At 45.3% G+C, this 20,771-nt stretch overlaps 1 protein-coding gene across 2 annotated transcripts in view; it reads right to left on the minus strand.

The window, feature by feature from the left end:
• Window positions 1–20,771, minus strand: part of USP20 (ubiquitin specific peptidase 20) — a 647,940-nt gene that overhangs the window by 390,888 nt on the left and 236,281 nt on the right. The window lies entirely within an intron of this gene.

Raw genomic sequence — 20,771 nt, forward strand, 5'->3', positions numbered from 1 at the left:
AACCCAGATTGACGGCCCTATTTTCCAAAGGAAAGACATGTCTTTGCACAGTGTCTAGTATTGCTCTCAAATAGGATATTAATGTGATCGTCTTCTCTAGACATAGACTGAGGAACAGTGACTTTGTAGTCCAAATGTCCTGTTTCACTTTCTGCCTTTATCAGCTAATTGCCTAGTTAAGAGTAACTGAATAGTTCTTGATGTAAAAGGCAGGCTTCTGGCATGCATTTTGAGACGGTCAAGGAGCAGGAGCCAAATCACAAGGAAGCACAGCGTACTTTTAGAATGATGCTCTAACTATACACCCCAGGTACATCATGTACTTTCTTGATATTGGAATGTGGTAGCAGGCATCTTGTAGACCTACAGAGCACATCCTATCAACTTGTCTAAGGAAAATCTGATGGAGTGCTTACATACAAAAGATTTCCCTTTTGATCCACTTGTTGGCTTTCCATAGACTTAATATTCATCGTAACTCCCTTTTTTTTTAATCTGTTCCCTAAACTAGAAGACATCTTGACTAGACTATCCTTTTTCAATGGGTAGGACAGGGACTGGTTTAATTGCATGATTCTTCAGCAGTATGAAGGTTTTTTTTCTCAGGATGACAACTTGGAGCTTCAAGGCTAGCTTCGGTGGAGCAGGCATTGGTATTGCCTTGAAGCACAGAGAGCACACATGCTTTACAATAGTCAAGACCCACTGGTCTTTTGTGATCTTCTTCCACACTTCCAAGTGTCAAAATACTGCTACCCAACTTGAGTGGTGAACGGAGAGGGTGCCATTAAGGTAACAATGGCAATTGTTGGAGGGTTGGTAGCTGAAGTGTTGGAAGGGTGTGATTGAGCTGTGTTATTTATAGAGCCTTGATAGGTATATTTCTGACCCTCCTCCTGTTGATACTGGTATGGCCAGCAAGGGAACTAAACCCTCCGAGAGAAGTAACAGGAGTCTCCATGCTTGTATTCGGGAATTCTTCATTCCAGCCAGCTCTCTTTCTGTGTGCTGTCCAAACAAAAAAGAGCCTGAAAATGGAAGGTTCAGAAATTTCATTTTATGCGTCAGGCTTCAATATATTCAGGCGCAACCAAAAGGAACACCACCTTGTAACTACATGGCAGTATCCCAGAGATGCCAATTCCACTGAGTCTGTGGTTGAACTAATGACTTGATTGGACACTAATGAACCTTGTTGCACCATTTACTCAAAGTCCCACCTACAGTATCACTCCACATCTTCAGCAAAATGCTTGTTACTGTCCCAAATTTCTCTGTTGGAGTCCAAAGAGAGCAGCGGCACTGGCAGTCTTTAGAACTGTAGCCACTGTCCCACAAAGTTTGTTCGCAGCCATGTCTATCTGCTTGTTTTCTATGTCGGGGGATGCAGAAGCTGCAGGAGCAGATGAATGCTTTCTTCTTACATGTGAAACGATAAGAGTCCAACTTGGGGTGTGACATGAGAAAATCCAGCTCTTATTAAGGAAGTTTATGGGTCCTGAGCAACCATGGTGTTCCGCCAACTCTAACAAGCCTGTCTGCAGTGGAAGTAGAAGCCTTCGTAATGCCCTTGGTTGAATGGTCTCCATATTTACCAACACAGCTGATAAAAGTACTTCCATGGGGATAAATAATTTATGGCTCCTCTTGGTAGAACATCTTGAAAAGTAGTTCTGTCAACCACCGGAGAGAACCTTGCCGGCGACGTGGGAATGTAATGATGATCTGGAATCTCCTTGTTGTGAATGTGACCATAAAAATGCTACTAGAAGCGTGGAATGTGTGTATGTGTGATGATGAAAAATTTGATTTGTAAAGTGCACAGTCGCTCCTAACATGGGTCCCGGCACTAATCCATCAGCAGATCGGTAATTACAGGGTGAACAGCCATGTTTTTAACTTCCTTTTAAAAGCACGCACAGGTTCAGGGGAAGTTTTATCCACTCAGAAACAAGAATGAACGGTCGCCTGTCCTAACCAGAGAGACCTTAGGGACCTTAGCTAACGCCAGATTAGAGGACCAGAGATTCCTAGCAGGACAGTAGGAATGAATTCTGCTGCACAAAGTAACTTTGGGTTAATCTGACCAAGAGCACCAAAAAGCAACACCAGGGTCTTGAAAAGAATACTCTTCCTAACATGGAACCAGTGCAAAGTATGAAGAACGTGTGGCCACTGTACAGCTTTGAGGTTGAAGAATTACTAGAGTGATGACGGTGACTGTCTGGTCATTAAGGCAGGGTTGGACTTCAACAACAAACACGTCGGGCTGATGCTTTAGACTACGACACCATAGACATCAACAGCTTTTGGGACAGTCACAGAGAGAATGAAAATGAGGTTTTAGTTTTTTAGATTTCTCACCTTTTCATGACCTTCTCTCCCTGGATCCTTATCTTTGGGGCTCCTCTAGGGTTGTTGGCACCATCCCAGTGGAAACCTAATGTTACTTGAAAGGCTTTTTAGATCTTTTCTTCTCCTTTGTTCTCACACCTTCCAGTTTGCGTAGGAGTCCAATTCCTTTTGTGGTCCTTTACGGTCCTTTAAGACACTTCATCCCAGTGTGTTCCAGGATCCAACTCACATGAGCCGGAAAAAAGAAATGACATTGAGGCAACTGCCAGTGCAATGCATCATCGGTACTGGATGCTCCTGTGGCCTTCAAGGGTCAGGAAACACTTCTCCTGGTCTGGCTTGATGGTGCAGCGGTCACCAGCCCTTATGCAATTAAAAAAAGCAAGAGCATTCGGAAATAGTATAGACATGCAGTGGCTTCTCCCAGATGATGGTTCACCAGAGTACAGCTTCTGATTTGGCAAAAGCATGGAGATTCCATAGAAGAAAAAGTTACTAACTGCAATACTGGTTGTTTTCCAGGGAACTCCTCATCATATTCAAAAGCACTGTATAATTCCACCCACAAATGCGAGATCCAGGAGCAGTTTAATAAACAGTTCAAAATGTACACATGAACACCCGTGTAATACCCTTCTGTAGAAAGGAACATCACTATAATGAAAATTAGTATATCTGCAGCCTACAAAAGGCTCAAAATCACCAAATTATCATTTTCATTTTAAAAAGCATCCAATTTAATAAAATAGTCACTAAATAAACAAAAGTAATGAGAAATTCTTTCACATTCCTTTTTGAAGAAGGAATGGGAATGAAGGGCAACGTCAGACAGGCTGCAATGTGAAAGCATGCCAAAAACGGGCACTTTTTTCAGAAACCTGGATGAATGGAAGAAAACTCTGTATCCTTTCTTGTCCAGGGAGGTTGGCTTATGATTATGATGAAGATTTCCCTGAAAGAGAACTAATATTACCAGTAAGCAACCTTTCCTTCTTTTCCAGCAAATCCTCATCAATAGTGATAAGCACTGAATAGAATAGCAAACCCATCCCACAAAACAAGTGGGCGAGACAGTAAGACTGCATTAGCAATGACCCAAACAGATTTCTCAGGGAAGCTTGCCCTTCTTGGGCATCCCCCCTGGAGTCTGAATAAGGACAATGTCTTGTGAATGTATGGACGGATGTACAGGTAGAGGTTATGTATCTCTGAGATAGACACAATCCTTAATAAAACCACTGCTGCTGATTTTCCTCTTGTGGAATGTGCTTTAGGCCCATCAGGAAGTGACTTGTTTACCAGCTGTTAAGATAGCAACATGCACAATATTATCTATCTATTAATGGATTGTTTTATTTTGGGCAAACCTGTCCTTACAGGACCATAATTTACAAACAGATAACCTGATTGCCTTATCTGTTATGTCTCATCTAGATAGAAAACTTCAAGACCCTCTTCGCATCCAGCATATGAATAGCTCTTTCTGTTGGGAGTGAAGAATTTGAAAAACAAGTTGGTAAAGAAATTGTCTGGTTGACAGGAAATTCTGAGACCAACTTTAAAAGACAACTCAGATGAGTTCTCATGACTACTCTATTCTTATGGAAAACCTTGTATGTTTCCAGAGAACACAAAGCCTGATACTTTCTCACTATATGGGCTTAAGCGAGGGCTACCAGGAAGACAGCCATCATGATTACATGTAGTAATGAAGCTTTATTAATGGGCTCAAAGAGATAACCCTTTAAATTGTAAAGTACCACATTCCAAGGAGGTGAAGTGAATCTAATGGGTCTGAACCAATACCCTCTAAGAGATCTTTAGCCACAGATATTTTGAAGACAGAGATTTGTGAAGTAGATTTCCTATACGCCGCAATTGCCGCAAGGTGTACTTTAAGGGGTGGTACAAAAGGGGGTGGTGATGGACGGAGCATCAGAACCAATCAAACACTCACACCCAGTCAACAGATCTGGGTTTAATCCATCACCGTTCTTTAGCCCACTCTGCCACCCCAGTTCAGACATGGCCATATGCAAATCAGTCTGACCCTGTGCCTCATGAGAACAGTCCAGCTCGAACTGCCAAGCCATGCCTTCCCTGGACTGGAAACAAGCTTCCTAGGACCGGTTTCTGGCATTTCTTTAAGGGGTGAACACTGTAGAACAGACCATGCTAGATCAAGAAGATAAGAAATCCCCACTTCTTCCTGGCCTACCTGTAAGCCTAGTTCTCTTCTCGGGCAATTTTCATCAGTCAAAAGCACTGAACTGTCCTGCCCATGTGTGAGACCAAAGCACTTTGCCACAAACATAAATAAAAATGTACTTCTGAGCAAAGGTTTTCCACAGAAAGAGCAACTAGATTATACATTTTTTTTTTAAATTGCAGCTTATTAAAAGATAAAAAAAATGCCAATTTTCATTTCTTTTTTAGTTATAAAAGGGCTCCCGTTAAAATATATAGGCCCTAACAAAAGAAAGCAGCAAAGCTCATTGAGAAACCTTGTTGAAAGGAAAAAGAAAGGGAATGAAGGACAATGTTAGCAGACAGGCTGCACCAACCAAGCAGCACCCATCCTCCAGTGTCCCATCATGTCCCATTGGGGACAGACCGGTCAATTTATTTTTACAGATTTAATAGGAATCTTGATGCAGGAAACAACACTTGCTCTGTCTTATCTGGGGAAGAAGGAGGGTTGCTAGGACTTTGGTGAGAATTTCCATGGAAGAGAACTAGGATTACAGGTAAGTAACTTTCCCTTCGCTTCCAGGGGATTCTTGTAAATATTCAAAAGCACTGAATAGACTAGCAAGCCCATCCCTTTAAACAATGCAGGTATGAAGAAAACGCAGCATTCATCTTCAGCTAAACAGATTTCTCAACTAGAAATTATATATATATAACATTTCTTCAGTTGCTGTGGTAGCTGTTTTTCCACTAGTTGAGCATGCATTAGGCCTACGATGGAGGGTTTTATTTGCCAGCTGGTAACTTAGTTTATTGTGAGAAACTATCCATCTAAAAATGGATTGCTTTGTTGTAGACAAGCCAGTTCTCACCAGACCATAGTTTACAAATAAATGGTTAAATAGTTTACTACCTTTGTCATGTCCACATATTAATTTAGAACTCTTTTTATATCTAAAGGACGAAGAGTCCTCTCTGCTGGTTTGAAAGACTTCAGAGAGAAAATTGGTAAAGAAACTATTTGCTTTACATGGATATCAGGCGAGTTCTCATTACCACCATGTTCCTATGAAAACCACATAAGTTTTTATAAACCGAGAACCTGTCATTTACTCGGCAAACACAAGTGAAGCTACAAAGAAAGCTGCCTACCATGTTAAATGTTCCTGGGTAGCCTTGTGTATCAGCTCCAAAGGTTAGGCCACTAATTTTGAAAGAACAATAATCAAATACCAACATGGAGAAGGGATTCCAGTGGGAGGAAATCCCTTCGTAATACCCTCTAAGAAATCTTTCACTAAGGCCATTGTAAAATAAGAGGTTTGTGAACGAGTATTTCCTGGATGCTGGGGTTGACACAAGGTGTATTTTTATTGATGAAATACGAAGTCTAGACCTTGCAAGATGTACGATGTATGGATGTACTTAAATGCATATGATGTCCTTGTGGAAAGGCGTTTTGCCTCTTTCAGACTCTCAATGCAGTCTTCAGGAAGATCTGGATGATCATATTACAGAAATTCAGGAGCCAGACTGCTAAGTTCAATGATGTTAGGTTGAGGTGCATGATCGGGCCCGAGAACTTGTAAAGAAGATCCGGTCTGCAAAGCAGGCCTCTGTGTGGTCTCTCGCACAGGTATAGGAGGTATGTGTACCACCCCTGGAGTGGTCATTCGAGGGTCATTCATATCATTCTCACTGTTAGATTTGGGGGTCTCTAGTTGGCAACTTTATCCAAATAGGGACCCATGCGTCTAGTCAGGGTAAGGGGCTACACTCCTAAAATAGCCCCTGCTCACCCCCTTGGTAGCTTGGCACGAGCAGTGTGTAAAGTATTTGTGAACACATACAGTAATACAGTGAAAACACTACAGATGGACACCACACAGGTTTAGAAAAATAAGTAATCTCTACTAGACTTAACACAAGACCAATGACAAAAATCCACAATACTGTAATCAAAAATAGACTTAAAAATAGTAGGAAAAAGCTCAGTTCACTTTAGATTGCAAATGCGACACTTTACTCTCAAAGTACATTGGATGCGTAACGCAAATCAAACAAAAGGGTCGCAGGGAAGGTGAGGCGTCGGTTCCTTACACTCAGGGGAGTGGATGCGTCTGTTCCTTACTACTGTGCAGGAGAGTTGATGATCGCTTCCATACTGTGTGGGGAGGTGATGCGTCGGTTTCTTACTGCAATCTGATGCGATGATGCTCCGGTGCGATGCGACAAAATGGCGTCTTGGTTACGGTGCAACAACATAGACACGATGCGTGTACGCCAGACGGCCATGCGGCGACTCAGTGATCTTCTGTGCCATGACAGGCTCTACGACACACTTCTCCGGTGAAGCGGCGGTGACCTCTGTGGTGGCGGCACGCTTCTCCGGTGATGCGGCGCACTTCAGTGATGCAATGGCGACAGCGGCAACAAGCTTCCTTGGCGATGCGACGGCAACACGCAGTCTCTCAGAAGGTCCAGCACAACAGCAGACACTTCAATTCCCAGCAAAGGAATTCAGTGGGGAGCTGGGGGTGAAGTCTTGTATCCCTGAGACTTCACGCAGGAGGCAAGCACAGTTCAATCCCTTGGAGATTATTCTTCAACATGATGAAAGCTCACTCAGTCCTTTTTCTCCTTTCTTTGGCAAAGAAGCAACCACTGCAGGCCAACCCCCAAACACACAGCACAGGGGTAGTCTCCTCCTTCAGCTTCCTGGTTCTTCTCTTCAGCAAAGGTTCGTCTTGATTCCCAGAAGTGATCTAAGATTCTGGGGTCTGGGTCCCCCTTTTTATACACACAAATCCTTTGTCTCTGAAGGCAGAGTGTCTGTACCTAGTCCAAACCAGTTCTGGGTGCATTCTGCCAGTGCACAACTTCTTCCTTTGTCAGTGTGGGCCAGGGTCATCAGATACACCACAGGAGGTGGAGCCAGCATTGTGAAAGGCAGGCACAGCCCTATTCAGGCCCAGGTGCTACTCCTCCCACCACCCCTCATGCAGATAGGTCTATTCAGATTTGTGCTGACTCACCCTGTCTCCTGGAGCCCCCCAGCCCCTGTCACTCACAAACCAGACATGGAATACACAACCTAGCAGAGGCAGGCTTGGATGGTTGGGCAAGAAAAGACCTACTTTCTAAAAGTGGTATTTTCAAACACAGAATGTTAAAACCAATTTCACTAATAGATGTATTTTATCATTCTGAGTTCAGGCATACTAAACACGAATTTCTACCATGTTCCCTGAGTCAGTTAGGATTATAAAATGTAATAATCAAACTGCCCATTCTGGCCTATGGGGAACAGGTAGCCTTGCAATAGTGAAAAACGAGAATGGCTGTAATTCACTATTAGGACATGCCACACACACCAGGGCATGTCCTACCTTATACGTACAATGCACCCTGCCCTTGGGCCTACCATACGAGTGTCTGATATGAAGAAAAGGGAAGGTTTAGGGACTTGATTTACCAACAGGAAGCGGGAGGCGATGAGGCCCTGCAACCTCAGAGTCAATCTCACCGTAATCCAGAATAGAGGCTGAAACATTGGCATCATAACCTGAATATCCTGGACTCGCAGCTCGGCAGGAAAAGTTCGAAAGGGCACTGTGTCCAGAAGCTCTGAATGAAAAAGAGCATCTGAGAAGGAGTCAGGTGTTACTTTAGCACATTCATATTGAACCCCAGCGAATCCAAGAGGTACGCCGTAGTCTGAAGGTGCAAAACAACAGTCTGGGGCGAGAACGCCTTCAACAGCCAGTCATCGAGGTAGGAAAAGACTGGAACCTCTAACCTGTGCAGGTGAGCGGATACCTCTGCAATCACCTTAGTGAACACTCGAGGGGCTCTGGTAAGGCCAAAGGGTAGCACAGAGAACTGAAAGTGCTTGTGGCCGACCTCGAACCGCAGGTAACGCCTGAGGGCAGGCAGGATGTGGAAATGAAAATACGCATCCTGCAAGTCCATGCTACCAGCCAGTCTTTTTGGTCTAGGCAGACAAGACCGGAGCCACCGTGAGCATCATGAATTTCTCTTTTTTGAGGAAGAGATGAACGGTCCAAAGGTCTATAATAGGATGAAGATCTTTGCTCTTTGGGTATCAGAAAGTAGTGGGAATAACAACCACTGCCCACTTCTGAAATCGGAATCCTCTCTATAGCACCCTTGGCCAGGAGAGCTGTAACCTCATCTCTGATCAAGATAAGATGATCCACCGCCAGCCATTCTTGAGATGGCTGCAAAGGAGGGAGAAAAGATAGAAAAGTGAGGGTGTCGCCTTCCCGAACGATCTGCAAGACCCATTGGTCCGATGTTATAGACCGCCAGCGGAGATGATGTTGGATTCTCCCTCCAACTGGACATCATGATCTTGCAGAACCAAACTAGGAAGGCTTAGAGGATGCAGCTGCCGGGGGGTGGGTGGCGTATAACTTCTAGCTACCACTCCCCGAGGTCGTAATGTCCTCGCACAACATGGGAAGTCTGTGCAGCACGGTGGCTGGGATATGGCTGACGCAGCTGAAAGCCCCTTCCATATTCACACAAGGGGTGAAAGGCAGACTGGGTGCAAGGTATCACCGAGAGGCCCAAGGACTAGGCCGTAGCATGCAAGTCCTTGAAGCGCTCCAGCGCAGTGTCTGCTTTATTTCCGAAGAGACGAGTCCCATTGAAGGACACGTCAACGAAGTTAGCCTGGACAAACTCTGAAAAGCCAGATGTTCTTAGCCAAGCGGGTGCCGCAAGGCCACCTTAAACGAAACTGCTCTAACCAGCGAGTCAGTCATATCCAGACTACACCTAATGGTGAACTTTGCTACATCCCTCCCATATTTCACTGCTTGGGAGAACACAGCCCGGTCCTCCTCCAGGACCTGTAGCAGCACTTGCGCAACCATTTCCCATAAGGTATTTAAGAAACGGCCTAAAAGGCATGCGGTGTTCACCGATAGCAATGCTAGGCTGGCAGAAAAAAACATCTTTCCAAGTGCTTCCAGCCTCTTGGATCCCCTGCCTGGGGCAGAAGGGAACACGCCATGGGAGGGTGAGGCCTGGGCCACCAAGCTCTCAGGGGTAGGATTTTGGTTGATGAAACCTGGATCACTCGAGGCATAGCGATGGTGCCGTGAAATAGTCCAGTTCACAGGAGCCCCTGTGCTAGGCTTGGACCGCGAGCTTAAAAGAACATCAGTTAGTGCTTCATTGAAGGGCAGAAGGGGTGTGAATGAGGAAGCCCCAGGCTGAAGCACTTCGGGCAAGAGGCTAGTCTTGTCCTGCACCGATGGCAGCTCCAGGCCAAGGACGCCTGCTGCCCTCTTCAACACCATAAGAAGCTCCCTCCTCCGTAGACAGTTGGTGGAGAGAGCATACCAACATCTAGAGCGATGTCCAGTCAACTTGTTTCGCAAGGTCCTTATACCACTCCAACTCCTCATCAGGAGTGTCTGTTGTTCTAAAAGGTCCAGTGAACCCCCACCCACTCATCTCCCATGCCTGAAACAACCACAAAAAGTTAAGATAAGGACCTAGAGCCTTTGGGACCACTCGGCTCCGGAGTCGACCAATGTGGATCCGACTCAGAGTCGGCGGGAACCAGAATGGAGCTGGCAGAATCGGATCCATGAAACCCCACCGGAGCCGTCGGCCCGAAGGCGCACTCAAATAATCGGCGCATGGCCTCGTAAAACTCTTACCTGAGCGGAGGTTGCTCCAGCTCCCGAAAATGGGGTGAGGCACAGAGTCGAACCTGGCTCCAGCTCTGAAGAACCGTGCCTGGAACGTCGATGTTAATCACTAGTCTGGTCAATTCTCAACAGACAAGGTGAAGTCGAGACTTCTCATGCCTCTTCCCAGAGTGTCCAGAGGACCTTGAGTGCAACAAAGAGGACTTGGGGCTCCTAAAGCAGTCCCACAAACCTATTTTCCTCGATCAAGACCGAGATCCTCTAGGAGTCGCGCTTGATAGCACTGACTGCAGGGCCGCAAGCAGCTTTAGGGACCGCACCCTTAAAGCGTTCGGCGCCCTGGCCCAGCAGTCAGAGAACTGTTGCACTCTAGATACCATAAGCACACAAGTGTGGGTCAGTAACAGACATGATGCAGTGACAGATGCTACACGACTTAAACCCTACCTTTCTAGAGGTCATCCCTCGACGCACAATAAAGAAATCCTCGAAAAAACGTCAAAAAAAGTCTGTCAAAAAGAGACAGAGGGGGTAGCTCTTGTACGGATCAGAGCTAACTGGCGCAGGAAGAAAAGATCTGAGGTCCATGCGCCTGAGTGGCGCCTATAATGGTGACAGAGACATCACATCCGGCGCCGACAATGCCACATGAAACCAAACGGAGTGACTAGACGGTGTGCAGGGGTACTGCTTGTGCAAAGGTTTCCTGTTTGATGCCTGGGAAATTCAAAGGTAAGGAATCTGAAGCTAGAAGTCTGTTTCAAATATTCTAAGATTGAGAATAGGTTTGACTTCTGATTTTTGACCCTTTTTTCAAACCGGAAAGTAACAGTAATAAATCCCTGTTCCTTTTTGGTGATTGATACCCTCTCTACTGCATGCCTCTCCCATACGATACTCACTTCCCTTCGGAGAAACAGCTAACTAGAAGAAGTCTTCTTTGGTGTTCTAGTGGAAACCATAAGTTTGAACTGCGGAGAATATACATTTTGAACAATATTCAAGACCCATTAGTCTGCTATTATCGAGCGCCATCCTGGATGACAGGTGCCCATACTTCCCACCACAGGAGTAACTAACAGAGAGGAGAGTAGACATTGTTTGAAGGACAGCTTCCTGCAGATGAGATGGTTGCGGCCCTACCCTTCCCTTCGAGGGCTTAAGTGGTTGGTATGATTGCCTTTGACGGTAGTGGGTTTGAACCCTCTGAAGAAAGAAGCATTTATTGTATGGTCCGTATAACTTTCTATACTCCTTTTTTGCTCCAGACCAACAGCTCTTATTATTTTCATTTCAAGCGCCTCATTTCATCATCTGCATGTGAGCTGAAGAGTGAGTCACCTGAAAATGGCACCTTCAGGATGCATCGAATCTCTGGTTTCAGTCCAGTTAGCCTCAACCAAGAACTCCGACTAAGGCAAATGCCATAGCAACCCGATTAGATGCACCTGTCGCTGCTGTAATGTCATGGGCGGGTACAAACATTCTGTCTTTAAGGCTTTACTGAAAATACTGCCAGTCTTCTCTTGGCAGTCAGTTTGATGACTAGGTAAAGTCTTCTTTGTTGGTAAAGAGGAAAGAACAGACTTGAACCAAAGAAAACATCAGAAGAATATTCAAGACTCTTCTGTCTGTTATTATCGAGTGCCACTCTTGCAGATGCTGGACTGCTTCCCTCCACGGGGGTGACTAATGGAGAGGGGGAAGGGAGAAGCTGTATGAGGTGTGTGACTATAAGGTGAGTGCTGGGTGAGAAGTGTATGAGTGTTGGGCGAGTGCTGTGCCTGTATGACTGCAGGGTGAGAGATGTGCCAACCTGAAAGCATGATGGTGTGCAGGGTGCAGCACATCAAAGCCAGACCAATTGGAATTGGCAATGCTTGTATCACTTTTAGTGTGCAAGCTTATCAGACTTCACTTTTCCTCATTCCTCGACATTGCAGCAGTTAAAGTATAGGTGCTGCAATGTACATTTGAAAAGGGGCTTTTAGGTATTACAGTCTAAAATTCTGAATATCTGGTCTGTGATAGGCTTTTGAAGGGTGTTCAACAACATACGGAGATGCTGGACCCTTAAGCCCATTCTACCGACTTATGGACATATGTGTTGGCAAGAAGTGTTCCGCGGCCACACATGCAGCAGAGAAATATTTTAATATCTACAACTATCAATGAAGATTCTACAATGCAGATGTACAACGTCTCGCAACTCGACCTCGAAGCTGGGAAACCGGGTTTGAGTCTCGGCAACGACGCTCAACATCCTGTGATTCTGGGCAAATCATCTAATCTCCCCATGCCTAACAAAAAGAAAAAATGAATGTGTCCATTTTTAACAAAACTGGTGCTCATGTAAAGCGTTCTGATACCCGATGTCTCGGGGTCCAGTTTGCGCTATATAAAACTCTAAAAACAAAATTTTTAAAAAATTTAAATAAAATGCCACCTGCTACGGCACCCGTCTCAAAAGCTTCAATTAAATGTTAGTCAAGGAGTAAGAATACCTGTTATGACACAGCTAATGGTCATATGCGTGTCGACCAAAGAAGCCTATACTCGGGCAACACAAAACAGAGCTTTCAGGGAGATGCTTGAGCCTTAAACAGCATGAAAGCGACGCACGATATTCATCACACCTCAGGTAATGGTCCTAATGAGAGACTTGCTGTAGTAAAGAAAACATGAGAGAATTTACAAGAAAACAGAGCCTGAAAGCGGTTCCTGAACAAGAAATGTAAAAAAAAAAAACCAAAAAAAAACCCCACTTTTTTAGGGGAGACAAACAGCCTAGAGAAAGGACCTGCATTGCAAAGAACAATAACAAGGAAGTTGCACTTAACATGCCACTTTGGGATCTGAATGCCCTAAGACACAAAATCCCAGAATCATGCAGACATTTAATTTTTTCACAATGCACCTTGTCACTTTTCTTCCAAAATTCAAAAGCTGCAAGTTACTCTTAGTAGCCGCCATTACTCACCAGCACAATTACAGGGTTTGTTACTTTATGTGGAACACAGCAATAGAGTAGCTCAATCAATCAGGGAATTGTGAAGCGCGCTACTCACCCGTGAGGGTTTCAAGGTGCTTGGGGGTCAAGGTGCTGCTGTAAGTCAGAGTCAGCCAATGAGCCAGGTCTTGAGGCTCTCCCTGAAGGTCATTCGAGTGCTGGAAAGTCTGATGTTGATCGGGAGCTCATTCCAGGTCTTTGCTGCTCCCCCCCCCCGGCTCTGCGGATGCATGGGGCTTCTGTGAGGGAGAGGTCAGCGGAGCGGAGGTTTCTCTTGGGTACGTGCGAGGGGACTCTTTCCTTGAGATATTTGGGTCCGGTGTTGAGGAGGGATTTCTAGGCGTGGGTGAGTAGCTTGAACGTTCCTATCTTCTCGGCGGGGAGCCAGTGGAGGTCTTGCAGGTGTTGGGTGATGCGTTCATGTCGTGGGATGCTGAGAGGGGAGTCTGGTCGTGGTGTTCTAGATTGTCTGGAGTTTGCGTAGCAGGGATTTGTTGATTCTGGCATAGAGGGCGTTTCCATAGTCCTGTCTGCTGGTTATGACTGCATGGGTGACGGTCTTTCTGGATTCGGGATTAGCTATACGTTACATCTTTGGAAGCAGCCTGTTCAGATAGTCCACTCAAGTGCCTCTCAATCTAGGAGAACTGCTGGCCCATAATCACATGACTACTCCCTCCTCTCCAAGGACTCTCAAACCCACTCATCTTTCTTGCGGACATAAAGTATAGGCGTCGTGGTGTCTGTTAATACCTTTACCTTTTTTCTGTATAGTCTTGGAAGAAGTGCAGTAATAGCTAACCTCACTGCTCTGGCTTTCCGGAGGTTTATTTGCAGACTCTGTTCTCGAAGAGTCCATTATCTTTCAAGGATGGGTGTGTCAAATACACTCCCCATCCTAGAAGAGATGCGCTATTAACTGAAGTTACCTGAGGCCAAAGAGTTAAGAAGTGTTCTCCTTCAGACAGCTGTTCCAAAGTAACTTTGTTACTAAAGCCAGTGGCATCAAGTTCTTCTCCGAGATATCTCTGTAGAACTGGTTCCACTCAATAAGTAAGTAGGCTGCATTGTAATGGATTCTGAGCTGAACGGGAGGGATCAAGAAGATATAGTACGTCGTCGGACCTCACAACAGCAGAACTATCTGAATATTTGCTGCAGTGGAAAGCTACCTGACAAATTACCTCCACCTTTTGGTGGAGAAAAGGCTTGTTGTTTTATGAAGCAGAGGTTTCCCCCTGATAACTGTAGCCGTTGGGCAGGGATGAAAGAGACTTGCTATGCAGACTTAAAAATACTCCACATTGCGCAAAATGTGGGGATGGAGTTTGTGAATGCAAGTTTTAGCAAGGCAGCCTTCAGAAGCCAGTTGTACTGGTAAGGATAGACACTCCGGATAAGAAAAGGGAGCCACAATCGCCATCATCTCCATAGTGAAGGCTCTTTCCGCTGAATAAAGTCCAAAAAGGTAAAAATGAAAATAGAAAGTGCTTGCCCTCCACCACAAACCTGAGGAACGTTCTGTGGCAAGTTGTGGTGGGGATGTGAAACTAAGCACCTTACAGATCCAGGGCGACTAAACCTACCTGATCCTACAACTAATGTAGAATCTGCTGAAATGTCACCATCTTTAATCTTTTTCTTTTCAGATGATTGTTCTGAAATAAGAAGTTAAAAATCAGGCATAATCCTCCTGCTACATTGGAAATTCAACTATGGCCTATTTCTAATGTAAAAACAAGATCTCTTATCAAGATGTTTGAATGCAAGCCAGAGGGTGGCGGCTCTGGTAGGAAAAGTCAGAGGCCTTCCCAAAAATGGGAGCGATATTCAGATGCCACATCCACACGACTGAAGAGATTCTCTTTCAGCGTGAATAGAAGGTCCTCACCTGTCCTAACGCCGTCTTTCAAGCCTCGAGCCACAGCACTGCGGAATCAAAGAGCCATTTTGGAGACGCTGATTTGGAAGAGGACAAAGAGATGGGTCATCCCAGCATAGCTCCCAGTGCAGCACAAAAGCACTGCTCTTTCCACCACCTACTGCAATGGTGGCTACAGCTCTACATTCCCTTGATTGCCAAGCTCAGTGTCGTTCAAATTTAATGAGGGAATTATTTTTCCCAGAAGAATGACTTTTCAACACGTGCTGCAGCTCGGAACTGTGCCTGCACATCCCCTGAAAAGGCCCAACTTAGTACGGGGCTGTTCAGAGCTACAACTGCCATCTCCCACACACAAGGCCTAAGAACATACTGCCAGGAGGCAGACTCATTGCAAAATCTGAGACCTACACTGCACCACACACAGCCTTCCTTGGTCAGGTATCCAGGTGTTTCGACTCCCTATGGGGCTGAGCGGAGGCCAAAGTACTTCGCTTCAACTTCGCTGAATAAGCTCACACCAGTAAGGGCCCTTTGAAGTATCACATGAGGGGAAGTAAGGCCATATTGGTCCTGGTGGGTGCTCTCTACTGCGTGTCTAAAAGAAGCTGGTAAAGGTAGCATTTTTCTCATGTAATATGCATGTGTGTCTGTTTGTGGACGTCCACCACAAATGAAGGGAATCCCTGGCCTGCTAGTGGGTTTGGCTCTCATAAGTATGTTAGACTTATGCTGACATGACATAGAAAGGCTTAAGTATCAGCGGTGTTCACAGCTACAAGTATTCAATTATGGATCTGCCCTAGCGTGCCCCTCCAGGATTGTAATGTTCCCCTCAGGAGACGAGTCTAGGCCACTTGCATTTTGCAGATCAAGGAACACAGCTGCATCACTGTGTTCAAGATAAAGCAATTTTCCATCTTCACTATCATCTTCTTGCCTCTCTCTCTCTCTTGAGGAGGTTCAGTGGATCCCAGGGCATCTGAGTCAAAGTCAGAAGGGTCATGGCTTCTTGCGACGGCCTGTTGTTTGGTACTCTTGTGAAAGCTTGGCATTGCCCTCTCAGTAAGGAAGTGATATTTGTGTTTCCTTGATGGCTTAAGGGTCTGCTATGAGACTTTGACAGCTGCACAGATAGAGCTGGGCCTGGCAAAGGTGCTGCTCACAACTGCTTTCTTTCCCATTTAGAACCTAGAGCCATACCAGAACCCTCAGTGCCATACCAATAGTCAAGTGGTGTCACAGGCGTCCAGGAAACTATTCAGCTCTAGAGGGTGAGGCTGGAGGACCTGAATTCGGAGGAGAAATTATGGTCTACTGGAAACACAGGACTTATTCAGGTTCGAGCTGAAGGAAATACCATATGTGGTTGCATGTTTCCATATTCAGAACAGGCTCCAAAGAGGAGTCAGAAAACCACCAGGACCATCTTCTGCCTTCATGGTGAAAGGAGAAAGACCTCCTGCGTGTATATTTCTTTGGCATCTGTTTTCATCTGGAGAAGTGGGGTCTGAACTTGCATCTTCACTGGTAGCCAAGTTCATACAGAGGAGGCTTGAGGATTGCAAACTTCGTTGCGCGAACAGCCTTGGAGTTCATTTGCTCTACTTGTGCCAGCCTCATGCTTTTTCCTCAAGTACCTATAACAATCGCTCTGCAGAGCTTTAACTGGCATCTACTGGCAGAATCTGCCTCCGGTCTTAAAGCCCAAACGCTGGGAGACTAAGGAGTGACAAGGAACAAAATTAAACCTTTGTCTGGGGAAGAATCTCAGCAGCTCCAGATCGCTCCCATGTGAGAAACAGAAAAAATAAACTGATGTCATGCCCCCACTGCTGACTTATGGGATAGCCGCTGAGTCCCCTCCGTTGGCACCTTCTGGATCGGGGACTGGAACCATGCAGAGCCGCCAGACTAGTGGTTGGAAATTATTCTAAACTTTATGCATCTGTTCATTGCCCCTGTCTGGAGAATGGTGACAGTTCCCACAAAACTAAGAAAGAAAGGATTTTCTACTTTGTTGAGTAGCTCTTTGGAGTCTCAATAACAGCTACTCATCTATAAAGAGGTTCAAATATGCCAATTTCAAACAGTTGGAACATGAGCATCACATTAGTGTAATTTGTATGAGCACATATGTAAAAAAATAATAATAATAATACAAGAAAAATGTAAGCAAGTGTTGTGTACCAACTGACATATGGCAATGCCGGTTCAAGCTCCCATTCGTGAAGCTCTGTTCACGCTGTCGCGTAGGTCATCAAATGCTTTTTGTGGGTGACCATGTGAACTTTGTTCTGCACAAAGTCTAATTATTTGTACCTCTCTGGTTGGGAAAATGAGCACACCACAACTTGTGTGATCCGCTTGAAACAGTCCTGTGGTATCTTCCACTCATGGAGTCAATGACATGAAGGCACACGAGGAAGCAGTTGAATATACGAGGAGGCATAATTCCCAAATATGTTATTACTGCTCTCGATATCAAATATGGATATATTTTAATAGTACTTTGAAATGCCTCAAGCAACTCCAACATTCGAGTCATCACTCACTGAAGTGAAGTGGGGTGCAATGACGACTTCTGAAGGTGAGCGCCAAAGCCCAACAGGCAGAATACCAGTCTGTCCTTGTTTATGCTGAAGTGAGTCACCTCTCACCTTTTAATCATCTGGGTATAGACACATGTATGGCTTTGCACCTGAAGTGTACGCCCACCACGAGCACTTCGGAAATATACTTGCAGCAGACTCTAATCCAAATGCCTCAACCAAGAATTGATGTTTCGCCTTTACCAAAAGGCGAAGGTATTTTCTGGTGGAAGCAGAAGAGTCTGGACGTAGCATCGTTCAGGCCGATCGTCACATCCTTGGAGAACCTGAAATATGTTCTGTAGCGTTGTCATTTTGAACTTGCTAAAGTACATGTACTGATTAAGAGGTTGCTTATTAGGCACAAAGTACCACCCAACTTGGGAAGTACTTTCCCGAACCCCTTTTGTGCAAATGATGCTTAGATGGGGAGCTACAGTGTATGGCAGTCAAAGTCTGCTGGTGAGGTTCTAAAGTTAAGAGCTGCTCCAACCCTTGAACTACCAACTTGATTCAGTGCTTAATGTGTAAACTAATAAATGCCAGGGCCCTCGTCAGGAGGCCACTGCAGCTTGCACCACCCACTGCCCCTGCCAGCGCTGCCAATGATAGTAACAACACAACTACAAACCATCACACTCCTACAAGTGTGACAAGTCAGACTATTTGATGCCCTCACAGCTATAAGAATTGCTTGGATGGCAGGTATTAGTTATTTTTAATGTGTATTGAATTAAGAAACAACTGTTGTGCTCATCTCTAAATTACACAAACAGCGCCACCATGTGGCAAATTGTCATAAGTGGCGATGTTGACAATTAAGAGCCGGTGCCAAACACCAGAAACCACCGGCACAAATTAAGCACTGCGTGTCTGCCATCACCTTGCTTTGCAGTAGTCTGGTGCCCCCTACAAAATTTGGAGTGATGCTGCAACATCTTCCTCGCCTTAGCTTTCTCTTGAACCTTTCAAAATGCCCTCCACCCCGTGCCCATTAAGGTTCAGCACCAAAGTCCCTCCCCTCTGTTGCATAGTCTTGAAGGGCTATGCTGAGCACCTTCACATCAACAGCATCATTGCCATTCTGTTTTGTCAGAGCACACAGGTAGCATGTCTTATGTAGATTTCAACCCAGGCGGATCTTTAGATATTCAATCCTTTGATGTCAACCTGAAATGTTACAGACAATCATAGTATAACCTTTGTTTTTAGAACTGAACTGGAAATGGTGGGTCTCGGATAGCGCAGGGAGGTGGGAGAAGCTCAGCAAGGCTTCTGATGGGGTCGCTAATCCACAGCAGACAGCAATGAAGATTACCTTGAGAGTCCTCGCTTCTTGCGAAGATGGAGTCCTGATCTATCATTTGACAATCGTTAACAACACTTTTGACCGGTCAGACACGCAACCATTCAAGCTTTTTTGTGTACTTATTTTAAAGCTTTTCTGCCTACAGCATAGGCACATCATGAGAAGCAAAACCAAGGTAGTGTGTGGAACAAATGTTTATACAAATAATTTCTTTTACTAAAATGGATTGGTTGGCTTACAGTGGCTGGACCGTTTTTCTCCCTAGCAAGCTAGGCTGCTTATCTGCTTACATTTCAATAGTTTCTTATTTTTGAGGAACAAAGATTTTGGTAAGTAAACTAAACTTTTTGCTTAATTTTGGTCCCAACAAGAGTAAGAGATGTACAACATGTTAACTTTGACAAAGATTCCAAAGATTGAAAACAAACAGCCTTTCAGTAAAGGAGACACGGGGCCCGGCTGAAGTTGGCAGCCCAACAGGCGTCGATCCAGAGTTCTGATATCCAATGTCCCGCCAAAGTTAAACATTCTTTAAAAATGGGGGCCCGTAGAAAATAAGAACGGATCTGAATATAGGAAGCAGAGATAAAAGCAAAGCTTGCCCTGCGCATTATGGATGATCAGATCAGGCTACAGTTCTATCCCATTGATTGCGGCTACCACCAGGCTGTTGGCCAACAACAAAAACAACATTCAAGATGGCGGTGCCCATCGGTTGTGAAGGCCACGTGAGAGCACCTGTTTTTTAACTGACTCAGACAGGAGAAATAAGGCATCGTACCAGTAGGTGAGACAGCCACACAGGAGCAGAGGTCCATGCAAACAGGAGCAAGGTGCATGCACACAGGAGCAAGGTCCAGGCTTATAGGAGCACAGGTCCATGCATACAGGAGCACAGGTCCATGCATACAGGAGCACAGGTCCATGCATACAGGAGCACAGGTCCATGCATACTGGAGCACAGGTCCATGCATACAGGAGCACAGGTCCATGCATACAGGAGCACAGGTCCATGCACACAGGAGCAAGGTCCAGGCACACAGGAGCAAGGTCCAGGCACACAGGAGCAAGGTCCATGCATACAGCAGCAAGGTCCATGCATAGTAAGTCGACGGGGCCTCACACTGAACAGTCACAAAGGTCAGAGTGTGACTTGGCGTTCAGATCCTTGTCATTCCAACACAGGGAAATCAAAGAGGACAGTATAACTCCCCATAATACAGACATAGCAAAAACCTACTGAGACATTCCTCATGAATAATAACATCCCATTAAAAACCCAATTGCATCTGCCTTAATTTCATCAGGACAATAAACAAACAAAAGCTCTAAAAAGCGCCCACGAGAAATTCTGGTAACGTAAAAGCTCGACAGGAAAGAAACAATAGGTCCAGATACGGCTACAAAGCCTAGTCCTGACAAGCTTACTGTGCCAATTGAGCTCCAATCACAGTCAATGAAGGCTACATCAACAACTGCAGCAGAAGTTTAAAAAAAAGTCCTTTCAGGTCTAAGACAAGTCTTCACCAAAGAAACGGGTGTGTTGGAGCACTCCATACAGAACGCTTCTTTGACCATGTAGGAGCGAACCAGGGAGACTCGTTACAAATACTCAAAGACTTGGCTGGAAGAGTAACGAACTTGCTGGACAGACTGGAAGGTGGAGAACATTGCAGTCAGCACAATAACAAATGCATTAGAGAGAGCAGTGAAGTGCAGTCTGGCACTGTCCAGGGTCCACTCTGAC

The sequence above is a fragment of the Triturus cristatus genome, chromosome 1_2, assembly GCF_964204655.1.
Source record: "Triturus cristatus chromosome 1_2, aTriCri1.1, whole genome shotgun sequence".
Classification (NCBI taxonomy): domain Eukaryota; kingdom Metazoa; phylum Chordata; class Amphibia; order Caudata; family Salamandridae; genus Triturus; species Triturus cristatus.